Genomic DNA, 21520 nt, shown 5'->3' on the forward strand with positions numbered 1-21520 from the left:
GAGATAAATTGAGCGTGCTTTTTGCGTAGAACGTAGCCTCACGAGTCTACTTTCCAACACTACAAGCCGTTTGTGATTCAGGTACCTCCATGATGAGTTATGAAGCTTCTTCCACAAACGCCCCAAAGTGCCTGAAAGCTTAATTGTGAAAAAAGAGCAAAAAAGGGAGAAGAACGCGAATTGAATTTCTGCTCAGGCTGAATTACAATGATTTAATGGCGCGGTGATATCCTTTTATAGACTTTGAAAGGCCCCAGTTTGATTTCGAAAAGGAATTTGCTGAACAAGTTATCTCCAAGAAGAACTGGATGTCCAAGTGTCCAAAATAAGTCAAATTCCTAATCCTTTTTTAAGTGGGATAACATCATTATTTAATTCTATTAAAATTAGATATAAGACTAATACCCAAATCCTACAAGGTTTGGATATATTTAGTTTTAAACGGAATTTTACACTCCTAAGGAAGGGATTCTCGTTATTTTGCCTAGATCATGATGACTTCGAGGAGTCAGATTTCGACAAAGTGCTCAAGTCTTGAAAAAAAAAGGGCTCCACACACACTTCAAATCTCGTCTCTAACAGGGCCGACAAATCAAACACCTTGACGATCTTTGAAGTAGGGGGCATCTGTAGACACGTAAAATTAATTGGGTCAAATTCATAAAAAATTTGAATTTGACCCATATTTTATTGGGTCTAAAATCATTTTGGGGTATAAAAATAATAAGCCCATTTTATTCCTCATCAAGGACTTCAGGGCCCATCTCACCTTGAGGCCCAAACTTATGCCACATGTCAAGTGACGTGGTATTCCAGTCAAATTAAAGACCAATGATGCAAAGCCACACACTCAAATGATGTGGCAATCCAAGTCAAGTTCAAGAGCTAATAAAACATTGTCAAGTGTCCCAAATGACATATTTTTGGCCAATCACAAGCAACTTATCACATGATAAGCTTGAAAACTGAATGGACCAATCAGAATGGGGCAGAAGAGGTTATTTACACGTGGACTGTCTACCCCCTACAACTATACATAGGAGGGTTACATAATTTTTTGAGGTAAAGCTCTGCATTAACTACACAACTCTTCAAAGAATTGACTTACGAAGTTCTGCCCGGAGATCAATTCGACAAGACGAAGTGCTTTCTGATATTCCTGGAGATCCAAATGCATTTCAAAGAGGATCAAATCATCCGGAAGTTCGAGAATTACGCTACAAAAGGTCCTCGAATCACGAAAAAGCTTAAGAGAGAAGAATTGAGAGAATAACAGAATTGTACTCACAAGATTACTTTAAATAAAATTATTCTTTTTGTTTATTGTTATTTTTTCTTGCAGTTAATTTTCCGCACCAAGAAAATTTATTGCAAACACAAACCAAAAAGAAAAATAATTATAAAGCATTCTAACACATTAATATGAACCTGAAATCATACTGTCACAATTTTTATGACACTCTTCTATGTTGGACCATCCAAAAATATTTAATAAAACTATTCAAAGTTTTAAACTTCCATGTGACGGTTTACTATCGAACAACTTTTCAGCAATCATTTCCATATTTTCTTTCAATATCACCAATACAACGTATGACTTAAATGAACATCTTACACTTCATGTCCAATATCGTCTTATAAATTGGGATGGAAGGAATAAAACATATAAACAAAAAACAGGTGCTAAGTAGGACTCCTAGTTCTCTTGCATTTAAGTAACGTTAGTTACATTAACCTGGTGTAGTTGTAAAGTGAATAAAAGGCAAGAAGAAAAAACTCATAATTTCCATCAAAATCACCCCAAAAAATTCACTTTATCACCAGTTGACCAACAAACCACAAAACAAACATTAACAAAAGAAACCTACATAAAAATTTTCACGTTTTAATATTTCTACAATCACACAGAATGCGTTTGAATCTGGAGAAGTTAATCTGATATTCAAGATAACATAGTATCTACACATATTGACCTCAAGAATTGGTCCTAAGGAACCTCAGCAGCTAAATGGGAAGACTAAGGATGTCTTCGGAAAATTCTTTCCAATTTTTCTCATGTTTGGTTAGTCAAAATACTTTGGAAAACATTTTGTCTAGGAATACAAGTTCCTTAAAAATGAAAAAAATGTATTCCCTGATGAAAGTAGGGAAAACAAATTGAATAAGTGACGTGTCAATTTCAGTGGCACCTCCCCACCCACCCAAACCCCCACTCCCAGAAAAGCTTCACTATTATACCCAGAAAAGCTTCAGCATTATTATTTGATACACAAATTACTACCATTTTTTTCTTTATGAGAGTTTAGATAGAGAAAAGAACAAGTAAAGTTCTTTTTAGTTTCACGATAATCTACACCATAGTATTATTTAAAAATCGAAATCAGAGACCAGAATGGTCATTAAACGAACTGAAACAAATAAGCAAATTCAACAAAACACCAATTGACTAATAAGCTAACAATTTTTCCCAGTTAACTGACAAATTTGAATATAATAATTAAATTCGATATCTTTTGAGTAGGTAAAGATAAAAATTTTATTTATTAAATCTAATTTTATCAAAAATATTTTTAAAAGTGGATCGATATTCACCTAGTAAATTGCAACAAAACAATAATATAATGATAGAGAGATCAAAATAATACAATTAAATCTAACCTTTACATACACAAATTTTCTCAAAGTTGTTCGACACTCATCTACCTCCTGTAAACAATAACAAAATAATACAATAATAGAGATATCAAAATGATACAACTAAACCTAATCTTTACATAGAAAATTCCGCAAAGCCGATCAACATTTATTTGCCACCTGTAAACTGCAACAAAATAATATGATAAAGTGATATCAAAATAATACAATTAATTTAAATTTTACATACAAAAATTTCTCAAAGTCGATCAAGATTCATCTACAAATGATAAACTATCACAAATTAATAGAGATATTACAATAATACAATTAAACCCAACTCTTACCTAAAAAAAAATTTCAAAGTCGACCCACATTCAACTAGTATCTGTAAATTAAAATAAAATAATAATTAATAAAGATATCAAAACAATACAATTAAACCTAACCTTTACACAAGAAATTCTTCAAAGCCAACCGACGTTCATCTATGACCTGTACTATAAAAAAAATATATAATAGAGATCATAAATCTTCGATTTTGATCAAACTAATTCTTGTCTGAGTGAAAATTTTGACCCTAAGAAATAATTTTGAATGATAATAAAGAAGATATATATATACACACATGTTGAATTTTCTTATTCTGACAAAAACAGTGAAGAGGTTGATTTCTAGAATGAAATTTTTGAAGGCAGACCATAGAAATAAGTGGACAGTTTAATTGAATAAGTGGATATATATTATATTATTTTACATGATGATGATTTTTCTGCAGCAAAAAAGGTAAGTAATTTTTTGTAACCAACATTATTTTTCTTATTTACAAATAGATCCTCATAATTTTTTATAATTACACTTTGATTGCAACTGACTTTCTGTTATGTTTCCTAAATTACAATCAATAATTAATTTTCAAATAATTACGGTGTAAATAAAAGGAATTTCCATTGAAAGAACAAAAAAGGAAAAAAGAAATTTCCCATATTCATGCATGTTTTTTTAAAGTTGGAGTTACGTTTTTGAAAAGGTTTCGAACGACTCAATATTTATAGAAGTATTTTCTTAATAGAGTTCTATTTTAGAAGTATTTTTTTAATAGAATAATAGAAAGGAAAATATTAATTAATTCTCTTACCATATATTGTAGGAGTCCCATATATTTTAGGAAATATAGTAGAAAGGAAAATATTAATTAATTCTCCTACCATATATTTTAGGAGTCCCATATATTTTAGAAAGTCTAGTTAATATAATAAAAAATAATTAAATAATAAATTAAAAATAATGAAAAGATAATTTTATCTTAAAAAATTATTTTAATGAAGGGCAAAAAGTTTAAATAACTTTTCTAAATGTCTTCGCACTTTTAATATATTATAGATATAGATATTTGATAGTTACTCTTCCCGTTCCAAATTATCCGTCCCAAATTTTCTAATTTGAGACAAAAAATCACGTTTTACCCTTTGCATTAATTACTTTTTTTAAAATTAAAATATAAATATTATTTAAGAGAGGTACTATGGTAAACTAGCCATATTATTAATTACTTTTCTTAATTAATGTATCATTTCAATTTGAAATGGGTAATTTGAGACGGAGGGAGTAAAATGTACTTGGTTGTTATAAATAAAGATTATTTTAAAAAATATATTTTATTTTTATAGTTATAAAATATTAAAATGTTATTCAAAATTTAAAATCTCAAAAACTATGTATTATTTACTAATTAAATATTAAAGAAAGCTAATATATTATTAATAAATTCATAACTAAATGTACAACGATTTCCATTCTAATCACACACTTTAAAGTTACTTAAACTTTTTTCAAAATTGATTGAATAGGTCTATAATTACAGTGTTGTTTTGTACTCCCTTCATCCCAAATTATCCGTCCCAAATTTTATCATTTGATTTCCCATTTTACTTGTCTTTTTTACATTAATTAAGAAGAAACAATTTTTTTTTCATGTTTTACCCTTTACATTAATTACTTTTTCTTCAAATTAAAATGTAAACATCATTTAATACGAGTATTATGATAAACTAGGCATGTTATTAATTATTTTTCTTAATAAATGTATCATCTCAATTGACAGATAATTTGGGACAGAGGGAGTGTATTAAAAAATTTAATGGATACATTATTTTTGTGTACTAATAATATCTTGTTTGGTGTCTTTTTTTAGTCAATGTATAACTAATATTTGCATAGTTATACACCTTATTATGTATTAAGCAATGTATTACTAATACCATCATTTTTTATGTATTAGTAATACAAAAAGTTTTAATACATGCATTAGCTTATTGAATAACAAAATTGTCCCTTAAATTCCTACTAAAATATCCTCCCAGCCATTTTCCATAGTATCTGCATCTGCGTTCAACTAAAATATTTCCCCCATGCCTCCATAGTACCTGCATCTTTTTTCCATGGCAATACAACTTAAAATAGTCTCTCTCTTTTTATATTATCAAATAAGAATTGTGAGTATAGTAACGTGGACATATGATCAAAATAGTGAATTAGGTGCAGTGATAGCAGTGTGCAACTTATTATCACACTATATCTTCTTCTTTCTCGTTAATCAGATTACTCTTCTCCACTAGAATTCTAGTGGATGTTTGGTTATTGGGTATGAAGTTGAAATTGAATTCTTTATTTTTGGAGGTTATGAATCTGGGTAAAAGGGGTTCAGGTTTGAAGTTTTGGATTTATTTGACTTGGTAAAAGGGTTGAATATTAGGGTTTCAATGGCTTTAGAAAAAAATAGACAAAGAAAGTTAAAAGGGTATTCTTGTTAATAAATATTTTTTTATAAAAATTATATTATACATATTATTTCTAATACATCAAATCAAACATTGTATAAGAAATAATGTCAGCATAACTAATGCAAATACAATTAATATCAATATTACTAATATAAACATTATTAATACACTCTATTCAACATTATTCTTATGCACTCTACCAAACAACTCCTTACTATCTTAATGACAATATAACACTTGAATTGTTGAAGTTCACGTCCAACATTTTAGCAAAAATATATCTAATAGCTTTTCTTGAAGTCAATCTAAGAGCTTAACAATTAAATATTTTTCTTCAATCCAAGTAGCAATAGGTATTCTTAGTACGTATTCTTCAAAGGTGAAAATTATGTATACCCTTTCATCCCTCCCAAATTTTGCTTTAAAATTTAAACCTTTGACAGTAGACATTCTCTTATCGGTGTCACGTCCTATTTTGAATTAGGCAAAATAGATTTGTAACATCCGACTTTTTTACTTGATTCAAAAAAATTTACAGTCGTTACCTGATTTTAAAAAAAAAAATCATTTATAAAAATATAAACTTTGTTTAATATGTGAAAATAAGTGAGATTCAGATAAGAGTTTTATTTACTCCGAGTGACAAGTATTAGACATTCTTCTGAGTTTATCTAAGGATGGCTCTTTAACTTAGTTTGATTAACAAAGAAAATTATTTATTTCATTATTAGACATTAGAAAGATGTTAAAAGAGGATTTAATTTTTAAAAAATATAAAATAAAGTAAAATAATTTTCATGCTTAAAAGAAACTATGAGGTATATAAAAAGTAATGAAATGTATATGTATATACATAAGCGATATAGCGATATAGGGGAATAAATATGATGTAAAAGTACAGTAGTATATATAGATTATGGATTCATATTTTCCCCCTTAAGTATTGACACATTTTTTTAAAAGACACCAAAACTCTAATAAGGATATATTACTCCCTTATTTTTATCCAAAATGAATTTACTGCTCTTTTAATAATTCACGTTGTAAATGAGTGTATTTCACTCTCCATCGACGTGTGAGATAGGAAAAAAATTAAAAATTTATTTACGTGTGAGATAGGAAAAAAATTAAAAATTTCTTTTCAATATTTATACATTAAAAATACCTTTTATTTTTATTTCTTTTATTTTACTTTTTCAAGTTTTTCTTTTTTCTTTTTTTTTAACTTCACCAAGAAAACTCAATTGCCTCACCTTGATCTCTGCTATTTTCCTTTTAAATTTTTTACTTCTCATCTTTCTTTATTTCTTTAATCTCTGCTACTTTCTTTTTAAAGTTTTTTCTTCTCATTTTTTTTTCTTTAAAGATTCTGTAAACCTCTTCGATTCATCAATATTCTTTGTCTCTTTTTTTCTTTTAATTTTTTCTTGTAAAGTTTGGTAATGGAGCACATCACTGAATGACAATTGAAATGATTTTTAATTTCTCGATTTTAGTTTGGTGATGTTCTTTCACTTTTTTATTTGAATATGATAGTGGTTTGGTGATAAATTGGTGATAGATATGATGTATATATATATGGTGATGTGACATTTGTGAACAAGAAAGAACTCACGTAGGCATACTCTAGAAAAAGGAAATAGTAACATGCCTACAATAGAAATCCAAATCATTAAACAGAAAAAAAAAGTTAGTTATACTTCAACTTGCTTATTTATTTAAATTGTTCATGATTAAATGGTTTGCAGACATTTAAAGTAGTTAAGAAAGCATGCATACTTGATTTTAATGAAGTGAATAGATGCAGCCTGGTTACGTTAACTATAGGAACTCAAATTAATGTTATTCTTTTAGTTAATTATTCATGCTAGATTGCTTGAGCTTACACAACACAGAGTCATACAAGATATAATTAGTTTAGCATAGTCTAACATGAATAGAAATTCAAATTGCTCAAAATTTAAAATTTACATCATTTCATTAAGAGAAAATACATCAATTCACCCTGACCTTATCTGCATAATTTACTTTAGATCCTAAACTACACGGGCAATTATATACCTCTTTAACAACTTTCAAGTAAATTTTACACTCCCTCAATAGCTAACGTGGCAAATTTTATATATTTCAGCGCGTAAATGACAAAAAAATGGTGGGACAATTTTACATTTTTCATTTCTTTCTTCTTCCTCACACCCCACCACTCCTTTTCTTCTCCTATCTCCATTTTTTTTCACTTCTACCCATAAACAATCTCCAATCGTATACATAGAAAATGTTTTTAAGAATCAAAATTTCAACATTTTTTCTTTCTTTCCAATCTTACCCATCAACCATCTTCAATTAAATACATAGTAAAATATTTCAAGAATCAAAATTCTAATAATTTTTTTTCACTCTTATCTATCAATCATCTTCAATTTCTCCCCCTTCAATAACCAACCCTCCCCCATCCCTAATTTCTTCTCCTTCAATTATCAAATCCGTCTCCCCCATATTTCCACGCCAATTGCCCTCCTCCAACTATCAAACTCGTCATTTTCATCCTATTTTCTCATCTTTTAACTACAAAATCCACCACCTCCCCCATCAATCTAGAAAGTCAACTAGTGGTGTTAATGATGGCGATGAGGAAAAGAGAGCTCCACAAATTAAATTACAATCGAGATTTATCAAACAATCTCAAGTTAATTCAAGTCAACTTTTGATTTGATGAAAAAAAAACTCACTGGTAGCTTGCAGCAATGGAAAATTCAATTTTTTTAATTTTTTATATTTTTTTTTTCAGATTTTTCAATCAAAACACAAACAACACACTTGACAATTTTTTTTTCAGATTTTTCAATCAAAAGATTTAAAAAATACAAATTCCGCAAAAAATTCATCTCCAATTTCAACCTTATTTCATCAAATCAATCATAAAAGATCAAAAGATTTAAAAAATACAAATTCCGCAAAAAATCCATCTCCGATTTCAACCTTATTTCATCAAATCAATCATAAAAGTGCACAGTTGAAACCCAAGAAAAAAGATTTAGAATTTTTTTAAATATGGCTGATAAAAATGAATTGTTTAGCGAGGAAGAAAGAGAAGAACAAGAGGAAGCTGGAGATAAAGAGAATTCTGAAAAATGAAGAAGAACAACGAAGGGAGAGTTCATGATTGAAGAAATTTTCAAGTCAAAGTGAAGAAGAAAGCATTTTCTTAATATTTTTTTTACGTAGCTTCGACGTGGCATTGACATGGCGCTAATGTGTAGGTGCATGTAATGCACTCTCTGTTGTGAGTGTGACATTGTATTTTTAGGGGTGAAATTAATTCACTTAAAAGTTATTAAGGAGGTATATAATTGTTCGTGTAGTTTAGGATTTAAAATAAATTATGCAGATAAATTCAGGGGTGAAATGATGTATTCTCTCTTTCATTAAATGATTATCTATAGTCATGCTTAGATTCTCAAGCAATATCCTAATAAATAAAATCAAAACAAGGCAACTACTCATCTATATATCTTCTATATATATATTATAAAGCAGAGTACGAATCACAACAATTAGCCACGTGGCAAATTATTGAGAAGCCACGTGGCAATTTTTAGGACAAAGTTAATAATAATGTAATAAAAAAAATTAAATTATTTGAATATTAAAATACATTATCCTTTATTTTTTTAAAAAAAATCATTAGCTTAAAAATAGAAATTCATGGTTGAAGAATTCTAAATAGACTTCTACTCTTTCATAAACATATCTCATTTAAAATTTAAGTTATATAATATATCTAAATATAATTTATTTAAATATTAAATTAAAGATGAAACTATAATAATAATAATAATAATAATAATAATAATTAAAAGAATAAAATTATAGTTTTAAGGAAACGTGCAAAAAAAATTGGGTCGTTATAGTTTTGTGTTAATGACAACTTTACCGTTGAATCTTTTTAAAAAAGGGTCCAAAATAAGGTTAAACTATTAAAAGATAATTAGACCAATAAATTTTTAATTTTAAATTAAAATTAAAATTAATTATACATAAGAGAGTTCTAACTAGACTCTTATCAAGTTTTAAATTTGAAATACATCATCCTTTTAATAAAAATATTTTCATTATCTTAAAGATAGAAACCCATAATTCAAGAGTTCTAATAGATATTTGCTATTTCAAATTTATCTCCTTAAAATTTAAATGCTAAAAATATATTTAAATATAATCTTATATTTCATAAACTTATCTATATCAAATATAATGATAAATATATTACATTATTATTATTATTATTATTATTATTATTATTATTATTATTATTATAAATAATATATATTTGTGTGTATCTAAAATTTATCCTTACTTGCGATTATTAAAATTATAAATATAAATTAAAGTTTAATAATTAAATTCAACGTATATATCTACTTGAAATACCTTTATATATATAAGTTGTCAATTTATTTTTATAAAAAAAATTAACCAACAAACAAAAGAAAGAAAGAAAGGAAAGGAAAGAAAAGAAACGAAAATAAAATTAAAAAACGTGAAAAAAAAAGATAATCTATCAAAAGATGATTAAGACTTATAAATTGTTAATTTTAAATTAAAAATAATTATAAAAAATTAATTATTAAAAATGATTAGTTATCACATTAGAGAGTTCTAATTTGACTCTTATCAAGTTTTGAATTGAAAAATTAAGTATTTGAATTTGAAGTCATTATCTTTTGAAAAAAAAGATTTTCATTATTTTAAAAATAGAAACTCATAATTGAAGAGTTCTAAAAGATATTTTCTATTTCAAACTTACCTCTTTAAAATTTATATGCTATAAAATATATTTAAATATAATCTTATATTTTATTAACTTATCTATATCAATTATAATGATATACATATTTGTGGTGTGTATCTAAAACTTGTTTTTACTTGAGATCAATTAAAATTTAATAATTAAATTCAATGTATATAGCTACTTGAAATACCTTTATATAACTAAGTTGTCAATTTATTTTTATAAAGAAAAAAATAACAAACAAAAGAAAGAAAGGAAAGGAAAAAACGTGCAAAAAAAAAGACATGTTATAAAGCAAGAAAGAATAAAGAACAAGAGTAGAGAGAGAAGAGAGAGTAATTCTTATTTCTCCTCTTGAGGATGAGAGATTATATGATTGTAAATACAATGAACAAAACCCCTCTATTTATAGGGGAAATTTACTCCTAGTCTGAGTAAAAGACGGATGCTTCAAATCCTAATAGATATCAAAGTAGATCTTGATAGATCTTGATAGACATTCACTATAATGTAAATACATTTATAACACTCCCCCTTGAATGTCTAATTGATAGATAATGTGCCTCGTTAAAACCTTACTAGAAAAAAACAGTAGAAAAAAAATCTAGTGAAGGAAAAAGAGTACACATCTTTAATAATACACATTTCGGCTGCCTCACTAAAAACCTTACAAGGGAAAACCAGTGGGACAAAACCTCGTAAGGGAAAAAGAGTACAACGCGTATTAACTCCCCCTAATGAGAACATCCTTGACCTTTGTATCTCGATCTTATGCTGTATCTTCTTGAAAGTTGCAATTGGAGAAGATTTGGTGAATAAATCAATCACATTGTCAGTTGAATGAATCTGTTGCATATTAATATCATTATTCTTTTGTAGCTCATATATGTAGAAAAGCTTTGGCAACATGTTCTTCGTTCTATCTCCATTTATGAATCCTCCCTTAAGATGTACTATGTATATTGAATTATCTCTGTATAAAATTACAGGTAGATTGTCATATTTCACACCACATTTTTCTCAAATGAGATGTATTATGGACCTCAACCATACACATTCTCGGCTTGCTTTATGAATAGCTATTATCTCAGCATGATTCGATGAAGTGGCTACGATAGACTGCTTTGTATATCTCCAAGATGTGGCAGTACCACCACATATGAACACATAGCCTATTTGAGACCGAGCTTTATGCGGGTCAGATAAGTACCCAATATCAGCATGATCAATAAGATCGGGACTATAATTTTTAGAATAAAATAAGCTCATGTGTTTTATCCCATTTTGATGTCTCATAGTATGAGCAGAAATATACCCTGCTAACAAATTGACTGAAAATGCTATAGGCCTTGTAGTATTTGCAGGGTACATGAGTGCATCAATTGCACTAAGATATGGTACTTCATAACCAATCCAATTCGATATATTTTGAATTTCAGCAAATAATTTATTGCTTTAAAAACTCTCCAAGAGTTCCAATGATGTTCAAGCAATAAGCTTATACAATATAAGGATTATAAATAAGTTTCCCAGAAACTTTTATATGCTTCAAGAAGTTTGAATCCTTAAAAGTTTTCACATAAGTTTTGTCAAGTGATAATATTCAACATTTCATGAGTGACATCTTCAAGTGTCTGGATTGCAAATCAAATAAGTTTTACGCTTACCAAAATGCATCCTTTCATGTCACTTGATAAATGTTTCTACGTCAGCATGCTTAAATAAACGTAGAATTCAGATCCTCGTAATCTTTCACAATATTGCGACAATATTGTGTCAAAGATATTGATGATATATCATTTTGTATCGGTTCACAATGCGACATAACATTTTGAGATCTCATCACTTCATTATTTTCAGGTACATGAACCTCTCATAAGGTTTCATGAAGTGGTATGTCGTATGCTCTTCAAGATCTCATTGCCTTCTTATTATGATTATTTGCTCCTTATTTTTCAAGGACTATTTCATTTGGAACCGATCAGTCTACCATGCTTCACGCATGCATAGACTTTGTCCTTTAGGAACACAAAATAAGAGCACTTATGCTTAATATGAGATGCTTTCAGCACTTGACTTGAATTATCTTTTGGATGAGGATATGGTGATAATTCCTAACATATTTCATAGCGCTTATAATCTCCCCCTTATGTTAGGAAAACTAACACACATCCTCTACTTCTTTGAGAAATCCATCGTTGTGCATTACGGTATATTCATTAATCGTATACCGTACATCAAAATTATTAGATGGAATAATTGGTTACCGACCTTGAACCAATTGAGAGGAAAGAAATAATCATATTTTATTGGTCTAATGCATACAAATGTTATTGCAATATATCATATTTCAGAATAATACATTAAGTTTTGTTCTCATTAACAATAGTTTAGATATTTATCGAAGACGTTCAATGCTAAACCATCATCATCAAGATAAATTATCTTGATTACACAATCTAAAAATTATGCTCAATTTATATTGAACAAGTAACTTTATGAATGTCAAACGTAGGTTGACCATGAATGTACATGTGATCATCTTATTGATGCATCTTTTCAATATATCACATGATAGGTGAACGAGCCCTTATTCACTTTTTATAATTTTCAGATTTGAAGGGATCCAAGCCCAATATTAGTTGGTCCAACCAACTTTTCATGAGAACAAACGACACAAATAATTCTTGAAAAAACTTCTAGTTCTTCAATACATGCACATCTTCGAGATGTCACAATCGTTCATATCAATTTATGAACTTTTATTCTAGTAAACTCCAAGTTTTCCATGACATGTACTTTTTTTTCTTTAGTAAATTTCAGATTTACTATTACATGAATAAATTTCAGATTTACTACTTTAGAAGTAGATTTCAAAATTATTCAACCTCTTCCGGAGGTGAGTTGTGATAAAATCACAATCAAGTGCACGTTTGCATTAATAAGTTTTTCATTCCCCAGGAATGGAATATAATCATGCCTTAAGTCTATCAAATTATGATAGCTTATAACCTCTTTCAAGATTTTTCTACTTCAGAAGCAAATCGAGGCATACATATAATATAGAGAATTTTTCTCTAGCATATCTTATAATTATATAAGCGTGTGAAAATATTATCACTTTTGATGATCATTATCATATTGTCCCTCCACGCATATATTCGTACATTCAATCACTTGGATTCAATCACTTGTCTTCTTTCAGACATATTATGCACTGCTACCACATACACCTCAAGAATGAAGTAAGTTGTCATATTTCAGACTTATCATATATTGCTACCATATTCACTTCATGGAATAGAGCATATTCAATGGGTCTAATTTTATGACTTTTCATCAAATACCCATTATTTTGCCTTAACCATCATAATATCATCAATATGGTGTATTGAGATTCAAACTCAACATCTTATCCATATAAAGGCATCTTAGTCATAGATCGATGGGACTTGAACCCAACATATTATCATCCTTTTTGATAATATTATTCTTGAGGAAAAAATTTAAAATATAAATGGTTCCAAACCATTTATTTTTCCTCAAATCCAATAATAATTATATTAGTAGTAGCAAAATAAAGATAACATAAAGAATTACTAACCTTGAAATCCTTCAGATTTATAATCTCACCTTGTTTGGCAGAGTCTCGTGCTGATTTACTAGAGAAAGATTTTCTCTACCTAGTCAGTAGGCTAAAGCCTGTGCTGATAACGTGTTAAAAAGCAAGAAAGAATAAAGAACAAGAGTAGAGAGAGAAGAGAGAGTAATTTTTATTTCATCTCTTGAGGATGAGAGATTATATGATTGTAAATACAATAAACAAAATCCCTCTATTTATAAGAGAAATTTACTCCTAGTCTGAGTAAAAGACGGATGCTTCAAATCCTAATAGATATCAAAGTAGATCTTGATAGATCTTGATAGACATTCACTATAATGTAAATACATTTATAACAAGACAAACCTTTTAAGAAGATAATTAAGACTAATAAATTGTTAATTTTAAATGAGAAAATGGTCAAAAGCCTCTCCAACCTTTAGTCAAAATCCCAACTACATACTCAACCTTCACGGGAGTCCCATTACCCCCCTAAATATTTTTTTTTACTGAATTTATTACCCCCCTCCTCCCAATTGCTAACTTGTCAGTGGAGGTGAGTACACCCTCCATAGGTGCATCAACTGAGGCTTTTACACTTTAAATTCATTATTTTAAGTGCCATGTCGTTATTTTTAATAATATAATAATGTTGTCTTCTCCAATTAATAAAGACAAGCCCCAACGGTACTTTTTCAACTCCAAATTTCATCTTCTTCGTGCAAGTCTTCTTCTCCTCTATTTTTTTTTGAATTTTTATCAAAAGAATTCTTAGCTTAGTTGTTAATCCCAATTTCTTGTTGAACTCTTGAAGTTGTGATTTATAATCTTGTCCAACTTTAATAAAGGGTTCATAATTTGTTGATTGATTTTATCGGAATTCTTCAAATGGCAAACACAGAATTGAATAAGCTTTGTATGGATGAATCAGACCCAATGCTCAATGCTGTAGTGAGATGCAAACATGAAATTTTGCTGAACTTGCAAACTTTATGGTCAAAATAAAATCCGTGAAGAAGATTTTGATCTTACCCCTATTATGGTGTATGTATTTTCATTGTATTTTGCTCCACTTTAGATTCATTTGTTGGTAATGTACTGATTTTTAATTTTTTTTATAGGATCAAAATTATAATTTTTTTCTATAGAGAGATGAAGAAAAAGTCGATCCAAGATCAAATTTTATCCTTTCAAGATTAGTGTATAAAATCAAAGAGTTGGAACAAAAATTGTGGCTTAAACAGGTCCAAATTGACAAGTTAACTTTGGAGAGAAGGCTCAACAGAAGATGGAAATGGTGTAGGTTCATTAAGAAGACACTTTTTTGTATTTTGATTTGTGTTGTTGCCATGTTCATCGGTAATAAATCTCTTTTAAATAGTTAATTGATTGTTTATGATGTAAATTTGTATGTCTATCTACCTATATATATTGGATTATGGTGTGTTATGGTGTTTTAGTTAAGTGTTCAATTGTGTCTTGTGTAATTCAATTGTCTTTTTTAAATTGTTTACTCTTAACATCTTGTAATTACAATGTTGTGTCAACACAACTATATAACCAACACCTCCACCATTTTGTAAAGACAACTATTGTGACAACACAACCTTACAACAACACCAGAACATAACTTTACAACACCATCAGTTGAACACAATAAAATACGATCATTCATTACAATTTCAATGCCTAACATATGGTAAAATTTCATCAACAAACTATTTTTACCAACTTACAAAAGACAACATTCATAATGCCTAAGGCAACATTCATCAACCAAAGTCATAGTCATAATGCCTAACATAAGGCAACATTCAGTAACATACAAAACCAAAAATAGCAACCCGTAAGTAGTTCACCATCACCATTCTCAAATACAAAATAATGTCAACTGAAATAATTTAAAACAATGCTTAAAATAATCAATATCACTATAATTTTCATGGAATCTTTGACTTTGAAGAAGTGCTATTCTGACTTGGATTATTTGAACTGCTTCCCACTGTCTTCTTTCTTTTCTTCTCTTTAATCTCTCGTAGTTTTTTATTGATATTGCTGCTTTTCCATTCCATTTTAGCTTACTGGTAGTACTTGATGTATAACCAATGTTACCAGTTATATTAGCTGATCTTGTCACCTTTGCTTGACCAGTAGAGTAGATCTTACTGCTAGGCATGCCAGGCTACAATGAGGGATAAAAATATTCATTTTCTCATATATTAAAAACTCATAATTTACACAAGATATAACAAAGTAAGAGACTTACATTTAGGACTTTGAAGCCATTTTTAGCTTGGAACACATCCATTCTCATTACTTTTGGCCTTTTCAATGGAGTTGTGTTTTCTCTATCACTACTCATTCCTGTTTTAGTAGTACCAAACATTAAAGATGATGCACACTAATCAGAAGGTGCAGAACAGGATGCTGAAAAAATAGTAGGTGCAGAAGGTGCTTTAGGTAGATGAGGTACACTAGGTAATATACTGATGTTGTCTTTTTTGGTCTCCCTTTCCTTTTTTTCTTGTGACTGCACTAATGATTCCTGATGGAGTTTTATATACATATAAAAAGAAGAGAGTTATATAAAAATTATTGAGCTAATTAGTACTAAATTCAAGTGTAATATTATCTTTGGTCTGCCTTTTCTCCTTCCTTAACCAACACTGTTTCCTTGAGGAGGTGCATTTGGTGTTTCTGGTCAATTTTTCTACATATAAAAATAATGTTAAGAAATTTGAGAAGTAATAAAATAATATACTAAATTAAGTGTAAGTATTACCTTTCGTCTGCCTCTTCCCCTGCCCGAACCAACACTGTTTCCTTGTGAAGGTGCATTTGTTGTTTCTGGTGGAGTTTTCTGCATATAAAAATAATGTTAAGAAATTTGAGAAGTAATAAAATAATATACTAAATTAAGTGTAAATATTACCTTTGGTCTGCCTCTTCCCCTGCCTGAATCAGTAGGTGTTGTTGATGGAGAAACACTTGATTATGCTGATTGTGCACTTTGAGGGCACCCTCTTTTGTCGTGGCCTCTAACATGACACAAATTACATGTCATTGCTAGTCTAGTTCTAGGCAATTTTTCTGATTTTTTTATTTCTCCAGCTTCTTTCCTCCAAGCCTTACCTGGCCTGCTAGGCAAAATTATGATTTCCAGTGGTGCAACAGTAATGTTTGATGAAATAGGCCACATTTCCCTGTTTGTTAATGATTCAAGAACATTGGCATAAGTCCTCAAGTATGTTTACTTTTTGTAGTAGCTGTCAATATAGTCATAAAAGGGGTGCTTCTTGAATAATAGTGCAGCCACAACATGTACACATGGCATGAACTTTAACTGCCACACCCTACAACTACAAGTCCTCTTGGCAACATCCACTTTGTGTTGACAAAGCCCTTCTTTCACTTCAAAACAAGCCACTCCATTAAACTCAATGGTATAATCTATAGACCTATTGATGTTCTCCTCTAAAATCTTCAAACATATTGGAGAGTAATTACTACACCAAGTACTTGGAACTCCCTTAGAGTGCCTATTCTCGTCATCATGCTTACTCTGATTTCTTCAAGCATGGTAATGATGGTCTTGTTCCTAGTTGCAAAGATCCATGCATTAAAATACTTACTCGTGTTGTTATCCACAGAATCACACTTTAATTTAGTGTTAAAGTAAAGCTTGCACCAGTAATTAATGTTGTAGTAAATTAACTCATCCATTATTTTTTTAGGACCATGCAACTTCATCTTCTGTATGTTCTACCTCAATTGAGAGTCAAATGTACTTTTGTCTATCTTCCAAATTTTTTGTCTTCTTTACAGACCTCTTCAGTCCTTAGCCCAATTAACTAAGATGTGCCTTGCATATCTTCTATGTTTAAATTGAGGTAACACCTTATTAATTGCTGCAAACAATCCCTACAGTACACATACATATAAAAAATAAGGTGAAATTAGGATATAATTACATATATAAGTTAAAATAAAAAGAAATGAGGTTAAACATAAAAGAGTATACATACCTTCTGCATATTTGTAATCAAGGTGAGACCTTCACTTTCTCCAAGTATTAGGTCATCCCTTATGCACCTAACAAACCAAGTCCAGGTGTTTGTGTTCTCCTTTTCAACTATTTCCCAAGCAAGTGGCAGCATCTGGTTATTTCCATCCTTGGCCACAACAACTAACAATTGGCTTTTACAAACAGCCTTAAGAAAATAACCATCTAAACCTATGCACTTCTTACAATGTACCCATGCCTTTTTCAAAGAATCAAAGTAGATGTAAAAAGTCTGGAATTTTAGTTTACCTGTTGCATCATCCTCACCAAGTTTAACAACACAACTGGTCCCTAGGTTTGTCCTCAATAGTTCATCCTTGTAGTCAAGGATTCTTCCAAATTCTACAATATGATCACCCATCATATCTTTCAACACTTTAGCTCTTGCTCTTCTCAAAGTGGTCTTACCAACATAAAGTTTGAACTTTCTTCTAATCAACTTTTGCAACTTGAATACTCTTATATTTGGTTGCTTAACCATTCTTTCTCTGAAAGTTTTAGTTAAAAACTTTGCATTGCACAAGTAATTTCTGGTTGTCTTGTTGCAAGTATGCTTTGGAATGTAAGTTTTTATCATGAAATAATTTGTTGTTTTGTTAATACCTGCATATAAAATCTATGTTCAACCATCCTTTGTAACATCCCGTGTTTTTTCTTAGCTTAAAATTTGCCCCTAGAATGTTAAAGACTTATTTTAAAGATGAATATACTTTTATACATGCGGAATTTTCAATATTTTAACTTTTCATTACGTGGGAAATTGAATAATCTTTCCATCGATACCAAATTCGCCCAAATTCAACACCCGAGAGAAGAGTTAGAGCCATTTTAGTAGGATAGTGTACCACTTGGTACTCCTGCGCGTCGCGGAGGCAGTCCAAATGGCATTTGTTATTTTCTAGTGAGACAATGTGATACCACCGCATCATGCCACTAGCCTTTTTCCTAATTATCACTTTTCAGTGTGACTCCGCGATCATGGCACGTCACGTCAAAGGGAAAGTTCACAACCAGTGAGGCACCGCGATGGCGCTGCGTCACGCCATCAGCCCAGTTCTCAATTGTCAGTTTTCAGTGAAATGGCACGATAGCGCCGTGTCGCACCAGTGTACGAAATTGAGATTTTCAGTCAGTTTTGAGTTTTAATTTTAAGGGCACTAAGGTCTTTTTCCCTCACCCCCAGTCAGCCTAAACACACAATCAAACCCTAAAAGAGCACAAATTGCTCATTAATTCACTATTTTCTCAAGAAGCAAGTCATTCTCTCTCAAAGAGCAAAACCCTAGTTCAAGAAATCAAGGTCAAGCTCAAGAAATTCTTCAAGAACTTCAAGAATCTCACAAATTAAGGTATGTTAAATGTTGATTCATGGGTCCCTTTTACCCATGAAGTCCAAAAATCTTTTTTTAAAGTACAAAGATGATGTATTTATGATTTCCATGTATGAATTAGATTGAATTCATGTTTATAATATTAGTTGGGTTCCAATCCATGATTTAAATGCAAGTTTCATGAATTAAATAGCATGTATAACAAATATGTGATTATCTTGATAGACCCTTAAATTTATAAAGTGATTAATGCATCTATGATGTTTATTTGGATTTTTCAATCCATGATTATGATAAAATTCATGAAAAATAGAATTGTATTTAGGGGGAATTATATGAATTACATGTTAAACCCTTGAATTTGCAATTAAGTATTGTATTCATGATGTTTATGTGATGACCATTATCATGTGAAATACTCATGCTCCCAAGTATTTGCTAAAATGTCTATGTGAAGTAGATAAAGGAATCATGACATATTATTATGTAATCCCATTCATATACGAATTAATGCATTACAAGTGTTTGATGATATATCTCTATGAATGAATTATGACCAAGTGAACATTGTTATATTATTCAAGATTATGATTTGCTTTACTTTTAACGCTATCGAGTCCTGGGGGTATTTAATACCTGATAATTTAGCTATTTACCTAGAGCCAGTGTCAGTTACAGAATAGTATCAGTCATGTCACGATCAGTACTCTCAGTCCATTACAGAACTCAGTAAAACTCGGTCAATTACAGAACTTAGGAAAACTCAGTACACTCAGTATCAGTCCAGTCCAGTATACTCAGTTCAGTATCTTTTAGTTGGGAGTAGGATTCAGAAACGAGCGAGAGTAGGGATGATGGCTTCCCCGTCAGATACGCAAAGTCTTTAGTAACAATCCCTGTACTCTAGAACTGTGTAGACAACGCAGGATGAGGAGTCACCCATCAGACTAGGCTTGGTTACCTCCTAGGGGTCACCCGTCAGATTAGGATTGGCTCCGCTCAGGTGTCACCCGTCAGTTAGGCTTGGCATCTTGATTTTCTAGTGTTAGTACCCGTGCCACGGTATTAACACCCTTCCAACTGGGGTTACAAGTTGAACCCCTATCAGTTCGAATTTAGGGCATGTCGATTAGATGATTACCTCCCATAGTTTCAGTCTCATTTTTAGTCTTTAGTTCAGAACTCAACTCAGTTTTATAGAATCAGGACTATCAGATACAGTTAATTAATATCAGTTAATCAGTTATCAGAATTCAATACTTAGCATAAGAAAAACTCAGTTACAGTTTATATATATATATATGTATATGCACAGATTGTATTCTCAGTATTTACAGTATTCTCAAATTCTCCATGTACTCTCATATTCAGTTATTTTCATTCAGTCAGTTATATCCTCATGCATTTAAACTTATCTCATTTAGCATACCAGTACATTCCCACGTACTGACACATACTTTTCTATGCTATGATATTTCATATCATAGGTTCGGTCGCTCAGGTTCCCAATCACGCATAGTATATTCAGGTTCAGCCAGTAACAGTAGATGTAGTAGTGAGTCTTCATTATTTGAGGATATTATACTATTTTATATTTTTAGTAGGTGTATTAGTTCAGTATATGGAGTTAGTCGGGGGATTGTCCCATCAACTCCAGTTTCAGACAGATTTAGTTAGAGGATTTTCAGACTAGTTTTCAGACAGTGTTCAGTTTTTACAGATTTTATATTTTATCAGTATTTCAGATATTTTGAACCTTATGGCATTTTAGCCTATTTTCCGTATTAATTTCAATATTATTATTCAGTGCTCACAGCAGATATCATTCATGGGTTAGCTTGTGGTCCTTCGGGGTCGTAAGCACCGTATGACGACTAAGGGTAGTCCCGGGCCGTTACATCCTTGCACCTAACTCTAAATTTTTTTGTCTCATTTACCTACTTCTCTACAGGAACCCTTTTTCTTACTATATATTTAGTCGCTGCTCTTCTAAATTCATTCACATCTTTAAACGCCATACCCAACTTCCAAACAACTTCCTTTACAGTTGGGTCATGAATGATTTTCTAAGTTGTTTTCCTTCTCTTTCTTGACAACTTCACAGTTCTTGCTCTACTAGATTCAACCACTTCATGTTCATCATCACCGTAATAATCATCTTCATGTAATTTAAAACTATCCTCATCAGAACTTGTAAAGTAAGGATCATCACCTCCAAGCCTTCCTTCATGACTTACTCAACCTATTTTAGTTTCATCAAAACCTAGATCTGGTCTCACTTCACCTACTGGTACCTCTGCATTGTCAGCTGGTACTCTC

Source organism: Capsicum annuum, chromosome 12 (assembly GCF_002878395.1).
Source record: "Capsicum annuum cultivar UCD-10X-F1 chromosome 12, UCD10Xv1.1, whole genome shotgun sequence".
NCBI classification, from domain to species: domain Eukaryota; kingdom Viridiplantae; phylum Streptophyta; class Magnoliopsida; order Solanales; family Solanaceae; genus Capsicum; species Capsicum annuum.